The following is a 21415-nucleotide window of genomic DNA, read 5'->3' on the forward strand; positions in this document are numbered from 1 at the left end:
TGGTTTAATTCCGCAACCAACATAGTTCCATATATCACCTCATAAAAGACCTGAACGTTGTTTTAATCTAGCAATCTTGGTGGCATCTGAAAGGAAGAGTGTTCCTCTTTCCATTGATGTAAGTTTCAGATCCATATTCGTTTTAGTTAGGAAAATATGTTTGAAAGAAGGTAGGCGTGAGGCTCGTACTAATTGTTACTTAGTGCAATTTGCCTTATGTATGCACCTTACAGGTCGCCTTCCCGTCCAAAATTGCTTACATATATCTCGTCATAGAAGACCAGTAAATTGTCCCAATCAGATATTTTTGGTGGCCTCTGAAAGGGGGAGTGTTCCTCTTTCCATTGATGTAAGTTTCATATCCATATTCGTTTTAGTTAGGAAAATATCTTTGAAAGAAGGCAGGAGTTCAGCTCGTACTAATTGCTACTTTGTGCAATATTCCATTTGGGTGCACCTTACAGGTCGTCATCCCGTCCAAAATCGTTTACCTATATCTCGTGATAGAAGACCAGTAAATTGTCCCAATCAGATATTTGTTGTGGCATCTGAAAGGGGGAGTGTACCTCTTTCCATTAATGTAAGTTTCCTACCCCTATTTGTTTTAGTTAGGAAACTATCTGTGAAAGAGGGAAGCAGATCTGATTCTGTTGCAAGCTATTTTTCTAGAATTCAAGCTAGATATGCACATGATTGGTTTACTTTCCTCAACCAATATAGTTCCATATATCACCTCATAAAAGACCTAAACGTTGTTCGAATCTAGCAATCGTGGTGGCATCTGAGAGGGGGAGTGTTCCTCTTTCCATTGATGTAAGTTTCACATCCATATTCGTTTTAGTTAGGAAAATACCACTGAAAGAAGGCAGGAGTTCAGCTCGTACTAATTGCTACTTTGTGCAATATTCCATTTGCGTGCACCTTACAGGTTGTCATCCCGTCCAAAATCGTTTACCTCTATCTCGTAGTAGAGGACCAGTAAATTGTCCCAATCAGATATTTGTGGTGGCATCTGAGAGGGGGAGTGTTCCTCTTTCCATTGATGTAAGTTTCATATCCATATTCGTTTTAGTTAGGAAAATATCCCTGAAAGAAGGCAGGAGTTCAGCTCGTACTAATTGCTACTTTGTGCAATATTCCATTTGCGTGCACCTTACAGGTCGTCATCCCGTCCAAAATCGCTTACCTATATCTCGTCATAGAAGACCAGTAAATTGTCCAAATCAAACAGTCGTGGTGGTATCTAAGAGGAGGAGTGTTCCCCTTTCTATTGATGTAAGTTTCATATCCCTATTCGTTTTAGTTGGTAAACTATCTGTGAAAGAGGGAAGCAGATCTGATTCTGCTGCAAGCTATTTGTCTAGAATTCCGGCTAATTCTGCACAACATTGGTTTAATTCCGCAACCAACATAGTTCCATATATCACCTCATAAAATACCTGAAAGTTGTTCACATCTAGCAATCGTGGTGGCATCTAAAAGAGGGAGTGTTCCTCTTTCCATTGATGTAAGTTTCATATCCATATTCGTTTTAGTTAGGAAAATATCCCTTAACGAAGGCAGGAGTTCAGCTCGTACTAATTGCTACTTTGTGCAATATTCCATTTGCGTGCACCTTACAGGTCGTCATCCCGTCCAAAATCGCTTACCTATATCTCGTCATAGAAGACCAGTAAATTGTCCGAATCAAACAGTCGTGGTGGTATCTAAGAGGAGGAGTGTTCCCCTTTCTATTGATGTAAGTTTCATATCCATATTCGTTTTAGTTAGGAAACTATCTGTGAAAGAGGGAAGCAGATCTGATTCTGTTGCAAGCTATTTTTCTAGAATTCAAGCTAATTCTGCACATGATTGGTTTACTTTCCTCAACCAACATAGTTCCATATATCGCCTCATAGAAGACCTGAACATTGTCCGAATCTAGCAACTTGGTGGCATGTGAAAGGGGGAGTGTTTTTCTTTCCATTGATGTAAGTTTCATATCCCTATTCGTTTTAGTTAGGAAACTATCTGTGAAAGAGGGAAGCAGATCTGATTCTGCTGTAAGCTATTTGTCTAGAATTCAAGCTAATTCTGCACAACATTGGTTTAATTCCGCAACCAACATAGTTCCATATATCACCTCGTAAAAGACCTGAAGGTTGTTCGAATCTAGCCATATTGGTGACATCTGAGAGGGGGAGTGTTTCTCTTTCCATTGATGTAAGTTTCATATCCATATTCTTTTTAGTTAGGAAAATATCTTTGAAAGAAGGTAGGAGTGAGGCTCCTACTAATTGCTTCTTAGTGCATTTTGCCTTATGTATGCACCTTACAGATCGTCTTCCCGTCCAAAATTGCTTACATATATCTTGTCATAGAAGAGAAGTAAATTGTCCTAATCAGATGATTTTGGTGGCATCTGAAAGGGGGAGTGTTCCTCTTTCCATTGATGTAAGTTTCATATCCATATTCGGTTTAGTTAGGAAAATATCCCTGAAAGAAGGCAGGAGTTCAGCTCGTTCTAATTGCTACATTGTGCAATATTCCATTTGCGTTCACCTTACAGGTCGTCATCCCGTCCAAAATCGCTTACCTATATCTCGTCATAGAAGACCAGTAAATTGTCCGAATCAAACAGTCGTGGTGGCATCTAAAAGGAGGAGTGTTCGTCTTTCCATTGATGTAAGTTTCATATCCCTATTCGTTTTAGTTAGGAAACTATCTGTGAAAGAGGGAAGCAGATCTTATTCTGCTGCAAGCTATTTTTTTAGAATTCCCGCTAACTCTGCACATCATTGGTTTAATTCCGCAACCAAGATAGTTCCATATATCACCTTATAAAAGACCTGAACGTTGTTTGAATCTAGCAATCTTGTTGGCATCTGAAAGGGGGAGTGTTCCTCTTTCCATTGATGTAAGTTTCATATCCATATTCGTTTTAGTTAGGAAAATATCCCTGAAAGAAGGCAGGAGTTCAGCTCGTTCTAATTCTAATTTCATATCCATATTCGTTTTAGTTAGGAAAATACGTTTGAAAGAAGATAGGCGTGAGGCTCGTACTAATTGCTACTTAGTGCAATTTGCCTTATGTATGTACCTTACAGGTCGTCTTCCCGTCCAAAATTGTTTACCTATATCTCGTCATAGAAGACCAGTAAATTGTCCGAATCAAACAGTCGTGGTGGCATCTAAAAGGAGGAGTGTTCCTCTTTCCATTGATGTAAGTTTCATATCCGTATTCGTTTTAGTTAGGAAACCATCTGTGAAAGAGGGAAGCAGATCTGATTCTGCTGCAAGCTATTTTTTTAGAATTCCCGCTAACTCTGCACATCATTGGTTTAATTCCGCAACCAACATACTTCCATATATCACCTTATAAAAGACCTGAACGTTGTTTGAATCTAGCCATATTGGTGACATCTGAGAGGGGGAGTGTTTCTCTTTCCATTGATGTAAGTTTCATATCCATATTCTTTTTAGTTAGGAAAATATCTTTGAAAGAAGGTAGGAGTGAGGCTCCTACTAATTGCTTCTTAGTGCAATTTGCCTTATGTATGCACCTTACAGATCGTCTTCCCGTCCAAAATTGCTTACATATATCTTGTCATAGAAGACAAGTAAATTGTCCTAATCAGATGATTTTGGTGGCATCTGAAAGGGGGAGTGTTCCTCTTTCCATTGATGTAAGTTTCATATCCATATTCGTTTTAGTTAGGAAAATATCCCTGAAAGAAGGCAGGAGTTCAGCTCGTTCTAATTGCTACATTGTGCAATATTCCATTTGCGTTCACCTTACAGGTCGTCATCCCATCCAAAATGGCTTACCTATATCTCGTCATAGAAGACCAGTAAATTGTCCGAATCAAACAGTCGTGGTGGCATCTAAAAGGAAGAGTGTTCGTCTTTCCATTGATGTAAGTTTCATATCCCTATTCGTTTTAGTTAGGAAACTATCTGTGAAAGAGGGAAGCAGATCTTATTCTGCTGCAAGCTATTTTTTTAGAATTCCCGCTAACTCTGCACATCATTGGGTTAATTCCGCAACCAAGATAGTTCCATATATCACCTTATAAAAGACCTGAACGTTGTTTGAATCTAGCAATCTTGTTGGCATCTGAAAGGGGGAGTGTTCCTCTTTCCATTGATGTAAGTTTCATATCCATATTCGTTTTAGTTAGGAAAATATCTTTGAAAGAAGGCAGGAGTTCAGCTCGTACTAATTGCTACTTTGTGCAATATTCCATTTGGGTGCACCTTACAGGTCGTTATCCCGTCCAAAATCGTTTACCTATATCTCGTGATAGAAGACCAGTAAATTGTCCCAATCAGATATTTGTTGTGGCATCTGAAAGGGGGAGTGTACCTCTTTCCATTAATGTAAGTTTCCTACCCCTATTTGTTTTAGTTAGGAAACTATCTGTGAAAGAGGGAAGCAGATCTGATTCTGTTGCAAGCTATTTTTTCTAGAATTCAAGCTAGATATGCACATGATTGGTTTACTTTCCTCAACCAATATAGTTCCATATATCACCTCATAAAAGACCTAAACGTTGTTCGAATCTAGCAATCGTGGTGGCATCTGAGAGGGGGAGTGTTCCTCTTTCCATTGATGTAAGTTTCACATCCATATTCGTTTTAGTTAGGAAAATATTTTTGAAAGAAGGTAGGAGTTCAGCTCGTACTAATTGCTACTTTGTGCAATATTCCATTTGCGTGCACATTACACGTCGTCATCCCGTCCAAAATTGGTTACCTATATCTCGTCATAGAAGACCAGTAAATTGTCCGAATCAAACAGTCGTGGTGGCATCTAAAAGGAGGAGTGTTCCTCTTTCCATTGATGTAAGTTTCATATCCCTATTCGTTTTAGTTAGGAAAATATCTTTCAAAGAAGGCAGGAGTTCAGCTCGTACTAATTGCTACTTTGTGCAATATTCCATTTGCGTGCACATTACACGTCGTCATCCCGTCCAAAATTGCTTACCTATATCTCGTCATAGAAAACCAGTAAATTGTCCGAATCAAACAGTCGTGGTGGCATCTAAAAGGAAGAGTGTTCCTTATTCCATTGATGTAAGTTTCATATCCTTATTCGTTTTAGTTAGGAAACTATCTGCAAAAGAGGGAAGCAGATCTGATTCTCCTGCAAGTTATTTCTAGAATTCCCGCTAACTCTGCACATCATTGGTTTAATTCCGCAACCAACATAGTTCCATATATCACCTCATAAAATACCTAAACATTGTTCAAATCTAGCAATCGTGGTGGCATCTGAGAGGGGGAGTGTTCCTTTTTCCATTGATGTAAGTTTCATATCCATATTCGTTTTAGTAAGGAAAATATCCCTGAAAGAAGGCAGGAGTTCAGCTCGTACTAATTGCTACTTAGTTCAATTTGCCTTATGTATGCACCTTACAGGTCGTCTTCCCGTCCACAATTGCTTACATATATCTCGTCATAGAAGACCAGTAAATTGTCCCAATCAGATATTTTTGGTGGCATCTGAAAGGGGGAGTGTTCCTCTTTCCATTGTTGTAAGTTTCATATCCATATTCGTTTTAGTTAGGAAAATATCCCTGAAAGAAGGCAGGAGTTCAGCTCGTACTAATTGCTACTTTGTGCAATATTCCATTTGCGTGCACCTTACAGGTCGTCATCCCGTCCAAAATTGCTTACCTATATCTCGTCATAGAAGACCAGTAAATTGTCCGAATCAAAAAGTCGTGGTGGCATCTAAAAGGAGGAGTGTTCCTCTTTCCATTGATGTAAGTTTCATATCCCTATTCGTTTTAGTTAGGAAACTATCTGTGAAAGAGGGAAGCAGATCTGATTCTGCTGCAAGCTATTTTTTTAGAATTCCCGCTAATTCTGCACATCCTTGGTTTAATTCTGCAACCAACATAGTTCCATATATCACCTTATAAAAGACCTGAACGTTGTTTGAATCTAGCCATATTGGTGACATCTGAGAGGGGGAGTGTTTCTCTTTCCATTGATGTAAGTTTCATATCCATATTCGTTTTAGTTAGGAAAATATCTTTGAAAGAAGGTAGGAGTGAGGCTCCTACTAATTGCTACTCAGTGCAATTTGCCTTATGTATGCACCTTACAGATCGTCTTCCCGTCCAAAATTGCTTACATATATCTCGTCATAGAAGACAAGTAAATTGTCCTCATCAGATGATTTTGGTGGCATCTGAAAGGGGGAGTGTTCCTCTTTCCATTGATGTAAGTTTCATATCCATATTCGTTTTAGTTAGGAAAATATCTTTGAAGGAAGGCAGGAGTTCAGCTCGCACTAATTGCTACTTTGTGCAATATTCCATTTGCGTGCACCTTACAGGTCGTCATCCCGTCCAAAATCGCTTACCTATATCTCGTCATAGAAGACCGGTAAATTGTCCGAATCAAACAGTCGTGGTGGCATCTAAAAGGAGGAGTGTTCGTCTTTCCATTGATGTAAGTTTCATATCCCTATTCGTTTTAGTTAGGAAACTATCTGTGAAAGAGGGAAGCAGATCTGATTCTGCTGCAAGCTATTTTTCCAGAATTCCCGCTAATTCTGCACATCATTGGTTTAATTCCGCAACCAAAATAGTTTCATATATCACCTCATAAAAGACCTGAACGTTGTTTGAATCGAGCAATCTTGGTGGCATCTGAAAGGGGGAGTTTTCCTCCTTCCATTGATGTAAGTTTCATATCCATATTCGTTTTAGTTAGGAAAATATGTTTGAAAGAAGGTAGGCGTGACGCTCGTACGAATTGTTACTTAGTGCAATTTGCCTTATGTATGCACCTTACAGGTCGTCTTCCCGTCCAAAATTGCTTACATATATCACGTCATAGAAGACCAGTAAATTGTCCAAATCAGATATTTTTGGTAGCATCTACAAGGGGGAGTGTTCCTCTTTCCATTGATGTAAGTTTCATATTCCTATTCGTTTTAGTTAGGAAACTATCTTTGAAAGAGGAAAGCAGATCTGATTCTGCTGCAAGCTATTTTTTTTTAGAATTCCCGCTAACTCTGCACATCATTGGTTTAATTCTGCAACCAACATAGTTCCATATATCACCTTATGAGAGACCTGAACGTTGTTTGAATCTAGCAATCTTGGTGGCATCTGAAAGGGGGAGTGTTCCTCTTTCCATTGATGTAAGTTTCATATCCATATTCGTTTTAGTTAGGAAAATATCCCTGAAAGAAGGCAGGAGTTCAGCTCGTTCTAATTGTTACTTTGTGCAATATTCCTTTTGCGTTCACCTTACAAGTCGTCATCCCGTCCAAAATCGCTTACCTATATCTCGTCATAGAAGACCATTAAATTGTCCGAATCAAACAGTCGTGGTGGCATCTAAAAGGGGGAGTGTTCCTCTTTCCATTGATGTAAGTTTCATATCCATATTCGTTTTAGTTAGGAAAATATCCCTGAAAGAAGGCAGGAGTTCAGCTCGTACTAATTGCTACTTTGTGCAATATTCTATTTGCGTTCACCTTACAGGTCGTCATCCCGTCCAAAATTGCTTACCTATATCTCGTCATAGAAGACCAGTAAATTGTCCGAATCAAAAAGTCGTGGTGGCATCTAAAAGGAGGAGTGTTCCTCTTTCCATTGATGTAAGTTTCATATCCCTATTCGTTTTAGTTAGGAAACTATCTGTGAAAGAGGGAAGCAGATCTGATTCTACTGCAAGATATTTTTCTAGAATTCCTGCTAATTCTGCACATCATTGGTTTAATTCCGCAACCAACATAGTTCCATATAACACCTCATAAAAGACCTGAACGTTGTTCGGATCTAGAAATATTGGTGACATATGAGAGGGGGAGTGTTTCTCTTTCCATTGATGTAAGTTTCATATCCACATTCGTTTTAGTTTGGAAAATATCTTTGAAAGAAGGTAGGCGTGAGGCTCCTACTAAATGCTACTTTGTGCAATTTGCCATATTTATGTACCTTACAGGTCGTCTTCCCGTCCAAAATTGCTTCCATATATCTCGTCATAGAAGACCAGTAAATTGTCCGAATCAAACAGTCGTGGTGGCATCTAAAAGGAGGAATGTTCCTCTTTCCATTGATGTAAGTTTCATATCCGTATTCGTTTTAGTTAGGAAACTATCTGTGAAAGAGGGAAGCAGATCTGATTCTGCTGCAAGCTATTTTTTTAGAATTCCCGCTAATTCTGCACATCCTTGGTTTAATTCTGCAACCAACATAGTTCCATATATCACCTTATAAAGACCTGAACGTTGTTTGAATCTAGCCATATTGGTGACATCTGAGAGGGGGAGTGTTTCTCTTTCCATTGATGTAAGTTTCATATCCATATTCGTTTTAGTTAGGAAAATATCTTTGAAAGAAGGTAGGAGTGAGGCTCCTACTAATTGCTACTTAGTGCAATTTGCCTTATGTATGCACCTTACAGATCGTCTTCCCGTCCAAAATTGCTTACATATATCTCGTCATAGAAGACAAGTAAATTGTCCTCATCAGATGATTTTGGTGGCATCTGAAAGGGGGAGTGTTCCTCTTTCCATTGATGTAAGTTTCATATCCATATTCGTTTTAGTTAGGAAAATATCTTTGAAAGAAGGCAGGAGTTCAGCTCGTTCTAATTGCTACTTTGTGCAATATTCCATTTGCGTGCACCTTACAGGTCGTCATCCCGTCCAAAATCGCTTACCTATATCTCGTCATAGAAGACCAGTAAATTGTCCGAATCAAACAGTCGTGGTGGCATCTAAAAGGAGGAGTGTTCGTCTTTCCATTGATGTAAGTTTCATATCCCTATTCGTTTTAGTTAGGAAACTATCTGTGAAAGAGGGAAGCAGATCTGATTCTGCTGCAAGCTATTTTTCCAGAATTCCCGCTAATTCTGCACATCATTGGTTTAATTCCGCAACCAAAATAGTTTCATATATCACCTCATAAAAGACCTGAACGTTGTTTGAATCGAGCAATCTTGGTGGCATCTGAAAGGGGGAGTTTTCCTCCTTCCATTGATGTAAGTTTCATATCCATATTCGTTTTAGTTAGGAAAATATGTTTGAAAGAAGGTAGGCGTGAGGCTCGTACGAATTGTTACTTAGTGCAATTTGCCTTATGTATGCACCTTACAGGTCGTCTTCCCGTCCAAAATTGCTTACATATATCTCGTCATAGAAGACAAGTAAATTGTCCTAAACAGATGATTTTGAAGGCATCTGAAAGGGGGAGTGTTCCTCTTTCCATTGATGTAAGTTTCATATCCATATTCGTTTTAGTTAGGAAAATATCCCTGAAAGAAGGCAGGAGTTTAGCTCGTACTAATTGCTACTTTGTGCAATATTCCATTTGCGTGCACCTTACAGGTCGTCATCCCGTCCAAAATTGCTTACCTATATCTCGTCATAGAAGACCAGTAAATTGTCCGAATCAAACAGTCGTGGTGGCATCTAAAAGGAGGAGTGTTCCTCTTTCCATTGATGTAAGTTTCATATCCCTATTAGTTTTAGTTAGGAAAATATGTTTGAAAGAAAGTAGGCGTGAGGCTCGTACTAATTTTTACTTAGTTCAATTTGCCTTATGTATGCACCTTACAGGTCGTCATCCCGTCCAAAATTGCTTATCTATATCTTGTCATAGAAGACCAGTAAATTGTCCGAATCAAACAGTCGTGGTGGCATCTAAAAGGAGGAGTGTTCCTCTTTCCATTGATGTAAGTTTCATATCGCTATTCGTTTTAGTTAGGAAACTATCTGTGAAAGAGGGAAGCAGATCTGATTCTGCTGCAAGCTATTTTTTTAGAATTCCCGCTAATTCTGCACATCCTTGGTTTAATTCCGCAACCAACATAGTTCCATATATCACCTCATAAAAGACCTGAACGTTGTTTGAATCTAGCAATCTTGGTGGCATCTAAACGGAGGAGTGTTCCTCTTTCCATTGATGTAATTTTCATATCCATATTCGTTTTAGTAAGGAAAATATCCCTGAAAGAAGGCAGGAGTTCAGCTCGTACTAATTGCTACTTTGTGCAATATTCCATTTGCGTGCACCTTACAGGTCGTCATCCCGTTCAAAATCGCTTACCTATATCTCGTCATAGAAGACCAGTAAATTGTCCGAATCAAACAGTCGTGGTGGCATCTAAAAGGAGGAGTGTTCCTCTTTCCATTGATGTAAGTTTCATATCCCTATTCGTTTTAGTTAGGAAACTATCTGTGAAAGAGGGAAGCAGATCTGATTCTGCTGCAAGCTATTTTTTTAGAATTCCCGCTAACTCTGCACATCATTGGTTTAATTCCGCAACCAACATAGTTCCATATATCACCTTATAAAAGACCTGAACGTTGTTTGAATCTAGCAATCTTGGTGGCATCTAAACGGAGGAGTGTTCCTCTTTCCATTGATGTAAGTTTCATATCCATATTCGTTTTAGTAAGGAAAATATCCCTGAAAGAAGGCAGGAGTTCAGCTCGTACTAATTGCTACTTTGTGCAATATTCCATTTGCGTGCACCTTACAGGTCGTCATCCCGTCCAAAATCGCTTACCTATATCTCGTCATAGAAGACCAGTAAATTGTGCCAATCAGATATTTTTGGTGGCATCTGAAAGGGGGAGTGTTCCTCTTTCCATTGATGTAAGTTTCATATCCATATTCGTTTTAGTTAGGAAAATATCCCTGAAAGAAGGCAGGAGTTCAGCTCGTTCTAATTGCTACCTTGTGCAATATTCCTTTTGCGTTCACCTTACAGGTTGTCATCCCGTCCAAAATCGCTTACCTATATCTCGTCATAGAAGACCAGTAAATTGTCCGAATCAAACAGTCGTGGTGGCATCTAAAAGGAGGAGTGTTCCTCTTTCCATTGATGTAAGTTTCATATCCCTATTCGTTTTAGTTAGGAAACTATCTGTGAAAGAGGGAAGCAGATCTGATTCTGCTGCAAGCTATTTTTTTAGAATTCCCGCTAACTCTGCACACCATTGGTTTAATTCCGCAACCAACATAGTTCAATATATCACCTTATAAAACCTTATAAAAGACCTGAACGTTGTTTGAATCTAGCAATCTTGGTGGCATCTGAAAGGGGGAGTTTTCCTCTTTCCATTGATGTAAGTTTCATATCCATATTCGTTTTAGTTAGGAAAATATGTTTGAAAGAAAGTAGGCGTAAGGCTCGTACTAATTGTTACTTAGTTCAATTTGCCTTATGTATGCACCTTACAGGTCGTCTTCCCGTCCAAAATTGCTTACCTATATCTCGTCATAGAAGACCAGTAAATTGTCCGAATCAAACAGTCGTGGTGGCATCTAAAAGGAGGAGTGTTCCTCTTTCCATTGATGTAAGTTTCATATCCCTATTTGTTTTAGTTAGGAAACTATCTGTGAAAGAGGGAAGCAGATCTGATTCTGCTGCAAGCTATTTTTTTAGAATTCCCGCTAACTCTGCACATCATTGGTTTAATTCCGCAACCAAATTAGTTCCATATATCACCGTATAAAAGACCTGAACGTTGTTTGAATCTAGCAATCTTGGTGGCATCTGAAAGGGGGAGTGTTCCTCTTTCCATTGATGTAAGTTTCATATCCATATTCGTTTTAGTTAGGAAAATATGTTTGAAAGAAAGTAGGCGTGAGGCTCGTACAAATTGTAACTTAGTTCAATTTGCCTTATGTATGCACCTTACACGTTGTCATCCCGTCAAAAATTGCTTATCTAGATCTTGTCATAGAAGACCAGTAAATTGTCCGAATCAAAAAGTCGTGGTGGCATCTAAAAGGGGGAGTGTTCCTCTTTCCATTAATGTAAGTTTCATATCCATATTCGTTTTAGTTAGGAAAATATCCCTGAAAGAAGGCAGGAGTTCAGCTCGTTCTAATTGTTACTTTGTGCAATATTCCTTTTGCGTTCACCTTACAGGTCGTCATCCCGTCCAAAATCGCTTACCTATATCTCGTCATAGAAGACCATTAAATTGTCCGAATCAAACAGTCGTGGTGGCATCTAAAAGGGGGAGTGTTCCTCTTTCCATTGATGTAAGTTTCATATCCATATTCGTTTTAGTTAGGAAAATATCCCTGAAAGAAGGCAGGAGTTCAGCTCGTACTAATTGCTACTTTGTGCAATATTCCATTTGCGTGCACCTTACAGGTCGTCATCCCGTCCAAAATTGCTTACCTATATCTCGTCATAGAAGACCAGTAAATTGTCCGAATCAAAAAGTCGTGGTGGCATCTAAAAGGAGGAGTGTTCCTCTTTCCATTGATGTAAGTTTCATATCCCTATTCGTTTTAGTTAGGAAACTATCTGTGAAAGAGGGAAGCAGATCTGATTCTACTGCAAGATATTTTTCTAGAATTCCTGCTAATTCTGCACATCATTGGTTTAATTCCGCAACCAACATAGTTCCATATAACACCTCATAAAAGACCTGAACGTTGTTCGGATCTAGAAATATTGGTGACATATGAGAGGGGGAGTGTTTCTCTTTCCATTGATGTAAGTTTCATATCCACATTCGTTTTAGTTTGGAAAATATCTTTGAAAGAAGGTAGGCGTGAGGCTCCTACTAAATGCTACTTTGTGCAATTTGCCATATGTATGTACCTTACAGGTCGTCTTCCCGTCCAAAATTGCTTCCATATATCTCGTCATAGAAGACCAGTAAATTGTCTGAATCAAACAGTCGTGGTGGCATCTAAAAGGAGGAATGTTCCTCTTTCCATTGATGTAAGTTTCATGTCCGTATTCGTTTTAGTTAGGAAACTATCTGTGAAAGAGGGAAGCAGATCTGATTCTGCTGCAAGCTATTTTTTTAGAATTCCCGCTAATTCTGCACATCCTTGGTTTAATTCTGCAACCAACATAGTTCCATGTATCACCTTATAAAGACCTGAACGTTGTTTGAATCTAGCCATATTGGTGACATCTGAGAGGGGGAGTGTTTCTCTTTCCATTGATGTAAGTTTCATATCCATATTCGTTTTAGTTAGGAAAATATCTTTGAAAGAAGGTAGGAGTGAGGCTCCTACTAATTGCTACTTAGTGCAATTTGCCTTATGTATGCACCTTACAGATCGTCTTCCCGTCCAAAATTGCTTACATATATCTCGTCATAGAAGACAAGTAAATTGTCCTCATCAGATGATTTTGGTGGCATCTGAAAGGGGGAGTGTTCCTCTTTCCATTGATGTAAGTTTCATATCCATATTCGTTTTAGTTAGGAAAATATCTTTGAAAGAAGGCAGGAGTTCAGCTCGTTCTAATTGCTACTTTGTGCAATATTCCATTTGCGTGCACCTTACAGGTCGTCATCCCGTCCAAAATCGCTTACCTATATCTCGTCATAGAAGACCAGTAAATTGTCCGAATCAAACAGTCGTGGTGGCATCTAAAAGGAGGAGTGTTCCTCTTTCCATTGATGTAAGTTTCATATCCCTATTCGTTTTAGTTAGGAAACTATCTGTGAAAGAGGGAAGCAGATCTGATTCTGCTGCAAGCTATTTTTCCAGAATTCCCGCTAATTCTGCACATCATTGGTTTAATTCCGCAACCAAAATAGTTTCATATATCACCTCATAAAAGACCTGAACGTTGTTTGAATCGAGCAATCTTGGTGGCATCTGAAAGGGGGAGTTTTCCTCCTTCCATTGATGTAAGTTTCATATCCATATTCGTTTTAGTTAGGAAAATATGTTTGAAAGAAGGTAGGCGTGAGGCTCGTACGAATTGTTACTTAGTGCAATTTGCCTTATGTATGCACCTTACAGGTCGTCTTCCCGTCCAAAATTGCTTACATATATCTCGTCATAGAAGACAAGTAAATTGTCCTAAACAGATGATTTTGGTGGCATCTGAAAGGGGGAGTGTTCCTCTTTCCATTGATGTAAGTTTCATATCCATATTCGTTTTAGTTAGGAAAATATCCCTGAAAGAAGGCAGGAGTTTAGCTCGTACTAATTGCTACTTTGTGCAATATTCCATTTGCGTGCACCTTACAGGTCGTCATCCCGTCCTAAATTGCTTACCTATATCTCGTCATAGAAGACCAGTAAATTGTCCGAATCAAACAGTCGTGGTGGCATCTAAAAGGAGGAGTGTTCCTCTGTCCATTGATGTAAGTTTCATATCCCTATTCGTTTTAGTTAGGAAAATATGTTTGAAAGAAAGTAGGCGTGAGGCTCGTACTAATTTTTACTTAGTTCAATTTGCCTTATGTATGCACCTTACAGGTCGTCATCCCGTCCAAAATTGCTTATCTATATCTTGTCATAGAAGACCAGTAAATTGTCCGAATCAAACAGTCGTGGTGGCATCTAAAAGGAGGAGTGTTCCTCTTTCCATTGATGTAAGTTTCATATCGCTATTCGTTTTAGTTAGGAAACTATCTGTGAAAGAGGGAAGCAGATCTGATTCTGCTGCAAGCTATTTTTTTAGAATTCCCGCTAACTCTGCACATCATTGGTTTAATTCCGCAACCAACATAGTTCCATATATCACCTCATAAAAGACCTGAACGTTGTTTGAATCTAGCAATCTTGGTGGCATCTAAACGGAGGAGTGTTCCTCTTTCCATTGATGTAATTTTCATATCCATATTCGTTTTAGTAAGGAAAATATCCCTGAAAGAAGGCAGGAGTTCAGCTCGTACTAATTGCTTCTTTGTGCAATATTCCATTTGCGTGCACCTTACAGGTCGTCATCCCGTTCAAAATCGCTTACCTATATCTCGTCATAGAAGACCAGTAAATTGTCCGAATCAAAAAGTCGTGGTGGCATCTAAAAGGAGGAGTGTTCCTCTTTCCATTGATGTAAGTTTCATATCCCTATTCGTTTTAGTTAGGAAAATATGTTTGAAAGAAAGTAGGCGTGAGGCTCGTACTAATTTTTACTTAGTTCAATTTGCCTTATGTATGCACCTTACAGGTCGTCATCCCGTCCAAAATTGCTTATCTATATCTTGTCATAGAAGACCAGTAAATTGTCCGAATCAAACAGTCGTGGTGGCATCTAAAAGGAGGAGTGTTCCTCTTTCCATTGATGTAAGTTTCATATCGCTATTCGTTTTAGTTAGGAAACTATCTGTAAAAGAGGGAAGCAGATCTGATTCTGCTGCAAGCTATTTTGTTAGAATTCCCGCTAACTCTGCACATCATTGGTTTAATTCCGCAACCAACATAGTTCCATATATCACCTCATAAAAGACCTGAACGTTGTTTGAATCTAGCAATCTTGGTGGCATCTAAACGGAGGAGTGTTCCTCTTTCCATTGATGTAATTTTCATATCCATATTCGTTTTAGTAAGGAAAATATCCCTGAAAGAAGGCAGGAGTTCAGCTCGTACTAATTGCTACTTTGTGCAATATTCCATTTGCGTGCACCTTACAGGTCGTCATCCCGTTCAAAATCGCTTACCTATATCTCGTCATAGAAGACCAGTAAATTGTCCGAATCAAAAAGTCGTGGTGGCATCTAAAAGGAGGAGTGTTCCTCTTTCCATTGATGTAAGTTTCATATCCCTATTCGTTTTAGTTAGGAAACTATCTGTGAAAGAGGGAAGCAGATCTGATTCTGCTGCAAGCTATTTTTTTAGAATTCCCGCTAACTCTGCACATCATTGGTTTAATTCCGCAACCAACATAGTTCCATATATCACCTTATAAAAGACCTGAACGTTGTTTGAATCTAGCAATCTTGGTGGCATCTAAACGGAGGAGTGTTCCTTTTTTCCATTGATGTAAGTTTCATATCCATATTCGTTTTAGTAAGGAAAATATCCCTGAAAGAAGGCAGGAGTTCAGCTCGTACTAATTGCTACTTTGTGCAATATTCCATTTGCGTGCACCTTACAGGTCGTCATCCCGTCCAAAATCGCTTACCTATATCTCGTCATAGAAGACCAGTAAATTGTGCCAATCAGATATTTTTGGTGGCATCTGAAAGGGGGAGTGTTCCTCTTTCCATTGATGTAAGTTTCATATCCCTATTCGTTTTAGTTAGGAAACTATCTGTGAAAGAGGGAAGCAGATCTGATTCTGCTGCAAGCTATTTTTTTAGAATTCCCGCTAACTCTGCACATCATTGGTTTAATTCCGCAACCAACATAGTTCCATATATCACCGTATAAAAGACCTGAACGTTGTTTGAATCTAGCAATCTTGGTGGCATCTGAAAGGGGGAGTGTTCTTCTTTCCATTGATGTAAGTTTCATATCCATATTCGTTTTAGTTAGGAAAATATCCCTGAAAGAAGGCAGGAATTCAGCTCGTTCTAATTGCTACTTTGTGCAATATTCCTTTTGCGTTCACCTTACAGGTTTTCATCCCGTCCAAAATCGCTTACCTATATCTCGTCATAGAAGACCAGTAAATTGTCCGAATCAAACAGTCGTGGTGGCATCTAAAAGGAGGAGTGTTCCTCTTTCCATTGATGTAAGTTTCATATCCCTATTCGTTTTAGTTAGGAAACTATCTGTGAAAGAGGGAAGCAGATCTGATTCTGCTGCAAGCTATTTTTTTAGAATTCCCGCTAACTCTGCACACCATTGGTTTAATTCCGCAACCAACATAGTTCAGTATATCACCTTATAAAACCTTATAAAAGACCTGAACGTTGTTTGAATCTAGCAATCTTGGTGGCATCTGAAAGGGGGAGTTTTCCTCTTTCCATTGATGTAAGTTTCATATCCATATTCGTTTTAGTTAGGAAAATATGTTTTAAAGAAAGTAGGCGTAAGGCTCGTACTAATTGTTACTTAGTTCAATTTGCCTTACGTATGCACCTTACAGGTCGTCTTCCCGTCAAAAATTGCTTACCTATATCTCGTCATAGAAGACCAGTAAATTGTCCGAATCAAACAGTCGTGGTGGCATCTAAAAGGAGGAGTGTTCCTCTTTCCATTGATGTAAGTTTCATATCCCTATTCGTTTTAGTTAGGAAACTATCTGTGAAAGAGGGAAGCAGATCTGATTCTGCTGCAAGCTATTTTTTTTAGAATTCCCGCTAACTCTGCACATCATTGGTTTAATTCCGCAACCAAATTAGTTCCATATATCACCGTATAAAAGACCTGAACGTTGTTTGAATCTAGCAATCTTGGTGGCATCTGAAAGTTAGAGTGTTCTTCTTTCCATTGATGTAAGTTTCATATCCATATTCGTATTAGTTAGCAAGATACCCCTGAAAGAAGACAGCAGTTCAGCTCGTTCTAATTGCTACTTTGTCCAATATTCCTTTTGCGTTCACCTTACAGGTTGTCATTCCGTCCAAAATCGCTTACCTATATCTCGTCATAGAAGACCAGTAAATTGTCCGAATCAAACAGTCGTGGTGGCATCTAAAAGGAGGAGTGTTCCTCTTTCCATTGATGTAAGTTTCATATCCCTATTTATTTTAGTTAGGAAACTATCTGTGAAAGAGGGAAGCAGATCTGATTCTGCTGCAAGCTATTTTTTTAGAATTCCCGCTAACTCTGCACATCATTGGTTTAATTCCGCAACCAACATAGTTCCATATATCACCGTATAAAAGACCTGAACGTTGTTTGAATCTAGCAATCTTGGTGGCATCTGAAAGGGGGAGTGTTCTTCTTTCCATTGATGTAAGTTTCATATCCATATTCGTTTTAGTTAGGAAAATATCCCTGAAAGAAGGCAGGAATTCAGCTCGTTCTAATTGCTACTTTGTGCAATATTCCTTTTGCGTTCACCTTACAGGTTTTCATCCCGTCCAAAATCGCTTACCTATATCTCGTCATAGAAGACCAGTAAATTGTCCGAATCAAAAAGTCGTGGTGGCATCTAAAAGGAGGAGTGTTCCTCTTTCCATTGATGTAAGTTTCATATCCCTATTCGTTTTAGTTAGGAAAATATGTTTGAAAGAAAGTAGGCGTGAGGCTCGTACTAATTTTTACTTAGTTCAATTTGCCTTATGTATGCACCTTACAGGTCGTCATCCCGTCCAAAATTGCTTATCTATATCTTGTCATAGAAGACCAGTAAATTGTCCGAATCAAACAGTCGTGGTGGCATCTAAAAGGAGGAGTGTTCCTCTTTCCATTGATGTAAGTTTCATATCGCTATTCGTTTTAGTTAGGAAACTATCTGTGAAAGAGGGAAGCAGATCTGATTCTGCTGCAAGCTATTTTTTTAGAATTCCCGCTAACTCTGCACATCATTGGTTTAATTCCGCAACCAACATAGTTCCATATATCACCTCATAAAAGACCTGAACGTTGTTTGAATCTAGCAATCTTGGTGGCATCTAAACGGAGGAGTGTTCCTCTTTCCATTGATGTAATTTTCATATCCATATTCGTTTTAGTAAGGAAAATATCCCTGAAAGAAGGCAGGAGTTCAGCTCGTACTAATTGCTACTTTGTGCAATATTCCATTTGCGTGCACCTTACAGGTCGTCATCCCGTTCAAAATCGCTTACCTATATCTCGTCATAGAAGACCAGTAAATTGTCCGAATCAAACAGTCGTGGTGGCATCTAAAAGGAGGAGTGTTCCTCTTTCCATTGATGTAAGTTTCATATCCCTATTCGTTTTAGTTAGGAAACTATCTGTGAAAGAGGGAAGCAGATCTGATTCTGCTGCAAGCTATTTTTTTAGAATTCCCGCTAACTCTGCACATCATTGGTTTAATTCCGCAACCAACATAGTTCTATATATCACCTTATAAAAGACCTGAACGTTGTTTGAATCTAGCAATCTTGGTGGCATCTGAAAGGGGGAGTGTTCTTCTTTCCATTGATGTAAGTTTCATATCCATATTCGTTTTAGTTAGGAAAATATCCCTGAAAGAAGGCAGGAGTTCAGCTCGTTCTAATTGCTACTTTGTGCAATATTCCTTTTGCGTTCACCTTACAGGTTGTCATCCCGTCCAAAATCGCTTACCTATATCTCGTCATAGAAGACCAGTAAATTGTCCGAATCAAACAGTCGTGGTGGCATCTAAAAGGAGGAGTGTTCCTCTTTCCATTGATGTAAGTTTCATATCCCTATTCGTTTTAGTTAGGAAACTATCTGTGAAAGAGGGAAGCAGATCTGATTCTGCTGCAAGCTATTTTTTTAGAATTCCCGCTAACTCTGCACACCATTGGTTTAATTCCGCAACCAACATAGTTCAGTATATCACCTTATAAAACCTTATAAAAGACCTGAACGTTGTTTGAATCTAGCAATCTTGGTGGCATCTGAAAGGGGGAGTTTTCCTCTTTCCATTGATGTAAGTTTCATATCCATATTCGTTTTAGTTAGGAAAATATGTTTTAAAGAAAGTAGGCGTAAGGCTCGTACTAATTGTTACTTAGTTCAATTTGCCTTACGTATGCACCTTACAGGTCGTCTTCCCGTCAAAAATTGCTTACCTATATCTCGTCATAGAAGACCAGTAAATTGTCCGAATCAAACAGTCGTGGTGGCATCTAAAAGGAGGAGTGTTCCTCTTTCCATTGATGTAAGTTTCATATCCCTATTTGTTTTAGTTAGGAAACTATCTGTGAAAGAGGGAAGCAGATCTGATTCTGCTGCAAGCTATTTTTTTAGAATTCCCGCTAACTCTGCACATCATTGGTTTAATTCCGCAACCAAATTAGTTCCATATATCACCGTATAAAAGACCTGAACGTTGTTTGAATCTAGCAATCTTGGTGGCATCTGAAAGTTAGAGTGTTCTTCTTTCCATTGATGTAAGTTTCATATCCATATTCGTTTTAGTTAGGAAAATATCCCTGAAAGAAGGCAGGAATTCAGCTCGTTCTAATTGCTACTTTGTGCAATATTCCTTTTGCGTTCACCTTACAGGTTGTCATCCCGTCCAAAATCGCTTACCTATATCTCGTCATAGAAGACCAGTAAATTGTCCGAATCAAACAGTCGTGGTGGCATCTAAAAGGAGGAGTGTTCCTCTTTCCATTGATGTAAGTTTCATATCCCTATTTATTTTAGTTAGGAAACTATCTGTGAAAGAGGGAAGCAGATCTGATTCTGCTGCAAGCTATTTTTTTAGAATTCCCGCTAACTCTGCACATCATTGGTTTAATTCCGCAACCAACATAGTTCCATATATCACCGTATAAAAGACCTGAACGTTGTTTGAATCTAGCAATCTTGGTGGCATCTGAAAGGGGGAGTGTTCTTCTTTCCATTGATGTAAGTTTCATATCCATATTCGTTTTAGTTAGGAAAATATCCCTGAAAGAAGGCAGGAATTCAGCTCGTTCTAATTGCTACTTTGTGCAATATTCCTTTTGCGTTCACCTTACAGGTTTTCATCCCGTCCAAAATCGCTTACCTATATCTCGTCATAGAAGACCAGTAAATTGTCCGAATCAAACAGTCGTGGTGGCATCTAAAAGGAGGAGTGTTCCTCTTTCCATTGATGTAAGTTTCATATCCCTATTCGTTTTAGTTAGGAAACTATCTGTGAAAGAGGGAAGCAGATCTGATTCTGCTGCAAGCTATTTTTTTAGAATTCCCGCTAACTCTGAACATCATTGGTTTAATTCCGCACCCAACATAGTTCAATATATCACCTTATAAAACCTTATAAAAGACCTGAACGTTGTTTGAATCTAGCAATCTTGGTGGCATCTGAAAGGGGGAGTGTTTCTCTTTCCCTTGATGTAAGTTTCATATCCATATTCGTTTTAGTTAGGAAAATATGTTTGAAAGAAAGTAGGCGTTAGGCTCGTACTAATTGTTACTTAGTTCAATTTGCCTTATGTATGCACCTTACACGTTGTCATCCCGTCCAAAATTGCTTATCTAGATCTTGTCATAGAAGACCAGTAAATTGTCCGAATCAAACAGTCGTGGTGGCATCTAAAAGGAGGAGTGTTCCTCTTTCCATTGATGTAAGTTTCATATCCGTATTCGTTTTAGTTAGGAAACTATCTGTGAAAGAGGGAAGCAGATCTGATTCTGCTGCAAGCTATTTTTTTAGAATTCCCGCTAACTCTGCACATCATTGGTTTAATTCCGCAATCAACATAGTTCCATATATCACCGTATAAAAGACCTGAACGTTGTTTGAATCTAGCAATCTTGGTGGCATCTGAAAGGGGGAGTGTTCTTCTTTCCATTGATGTAAGTTTCATATCCATATTCTTTTTAGTTAGGAAAATATGTTTGAAAGAAAGTAGGCGTAAGGCTCGTACTAATTGTTACTTAGTTCAATTTGCCTTATGTATGCACCTTACAGGTCGTCTTCCCGTCCAAAATTGCTTACATATATCTCGTCATAGAAGACCAGTAAATTGTCCCAATCAGATATATTTGGTGGCATCTAAAAGGAGGAGTGTTCCACTTTCCATTGATGTAAGTTTCATATCCATATTCGTTTTAGTCAGGAAAATATCCCTGAAAGAAGGCAGGAGTTCAGCTCGTTCTAATTGCTACTTTGTGCAATATTCCTTTTGCGTTCACCTTACAGGTTGTCA

The sequence above is a fragment of the Acanthaster planci genome, linkage group LG20 (assembly GCF_054643075.1).
Source record: "Acanthaster planci isolate LZ-2023a linkage group LG20, COTS_SCS, whole genome shotgun sequence".
Lineage (NCBI taxonomy): Eukaryota > Metazoa > Echinodermata > Asteroidea > Valvatida > Acanthasteridae > Acanthaster > Acanthaster planci.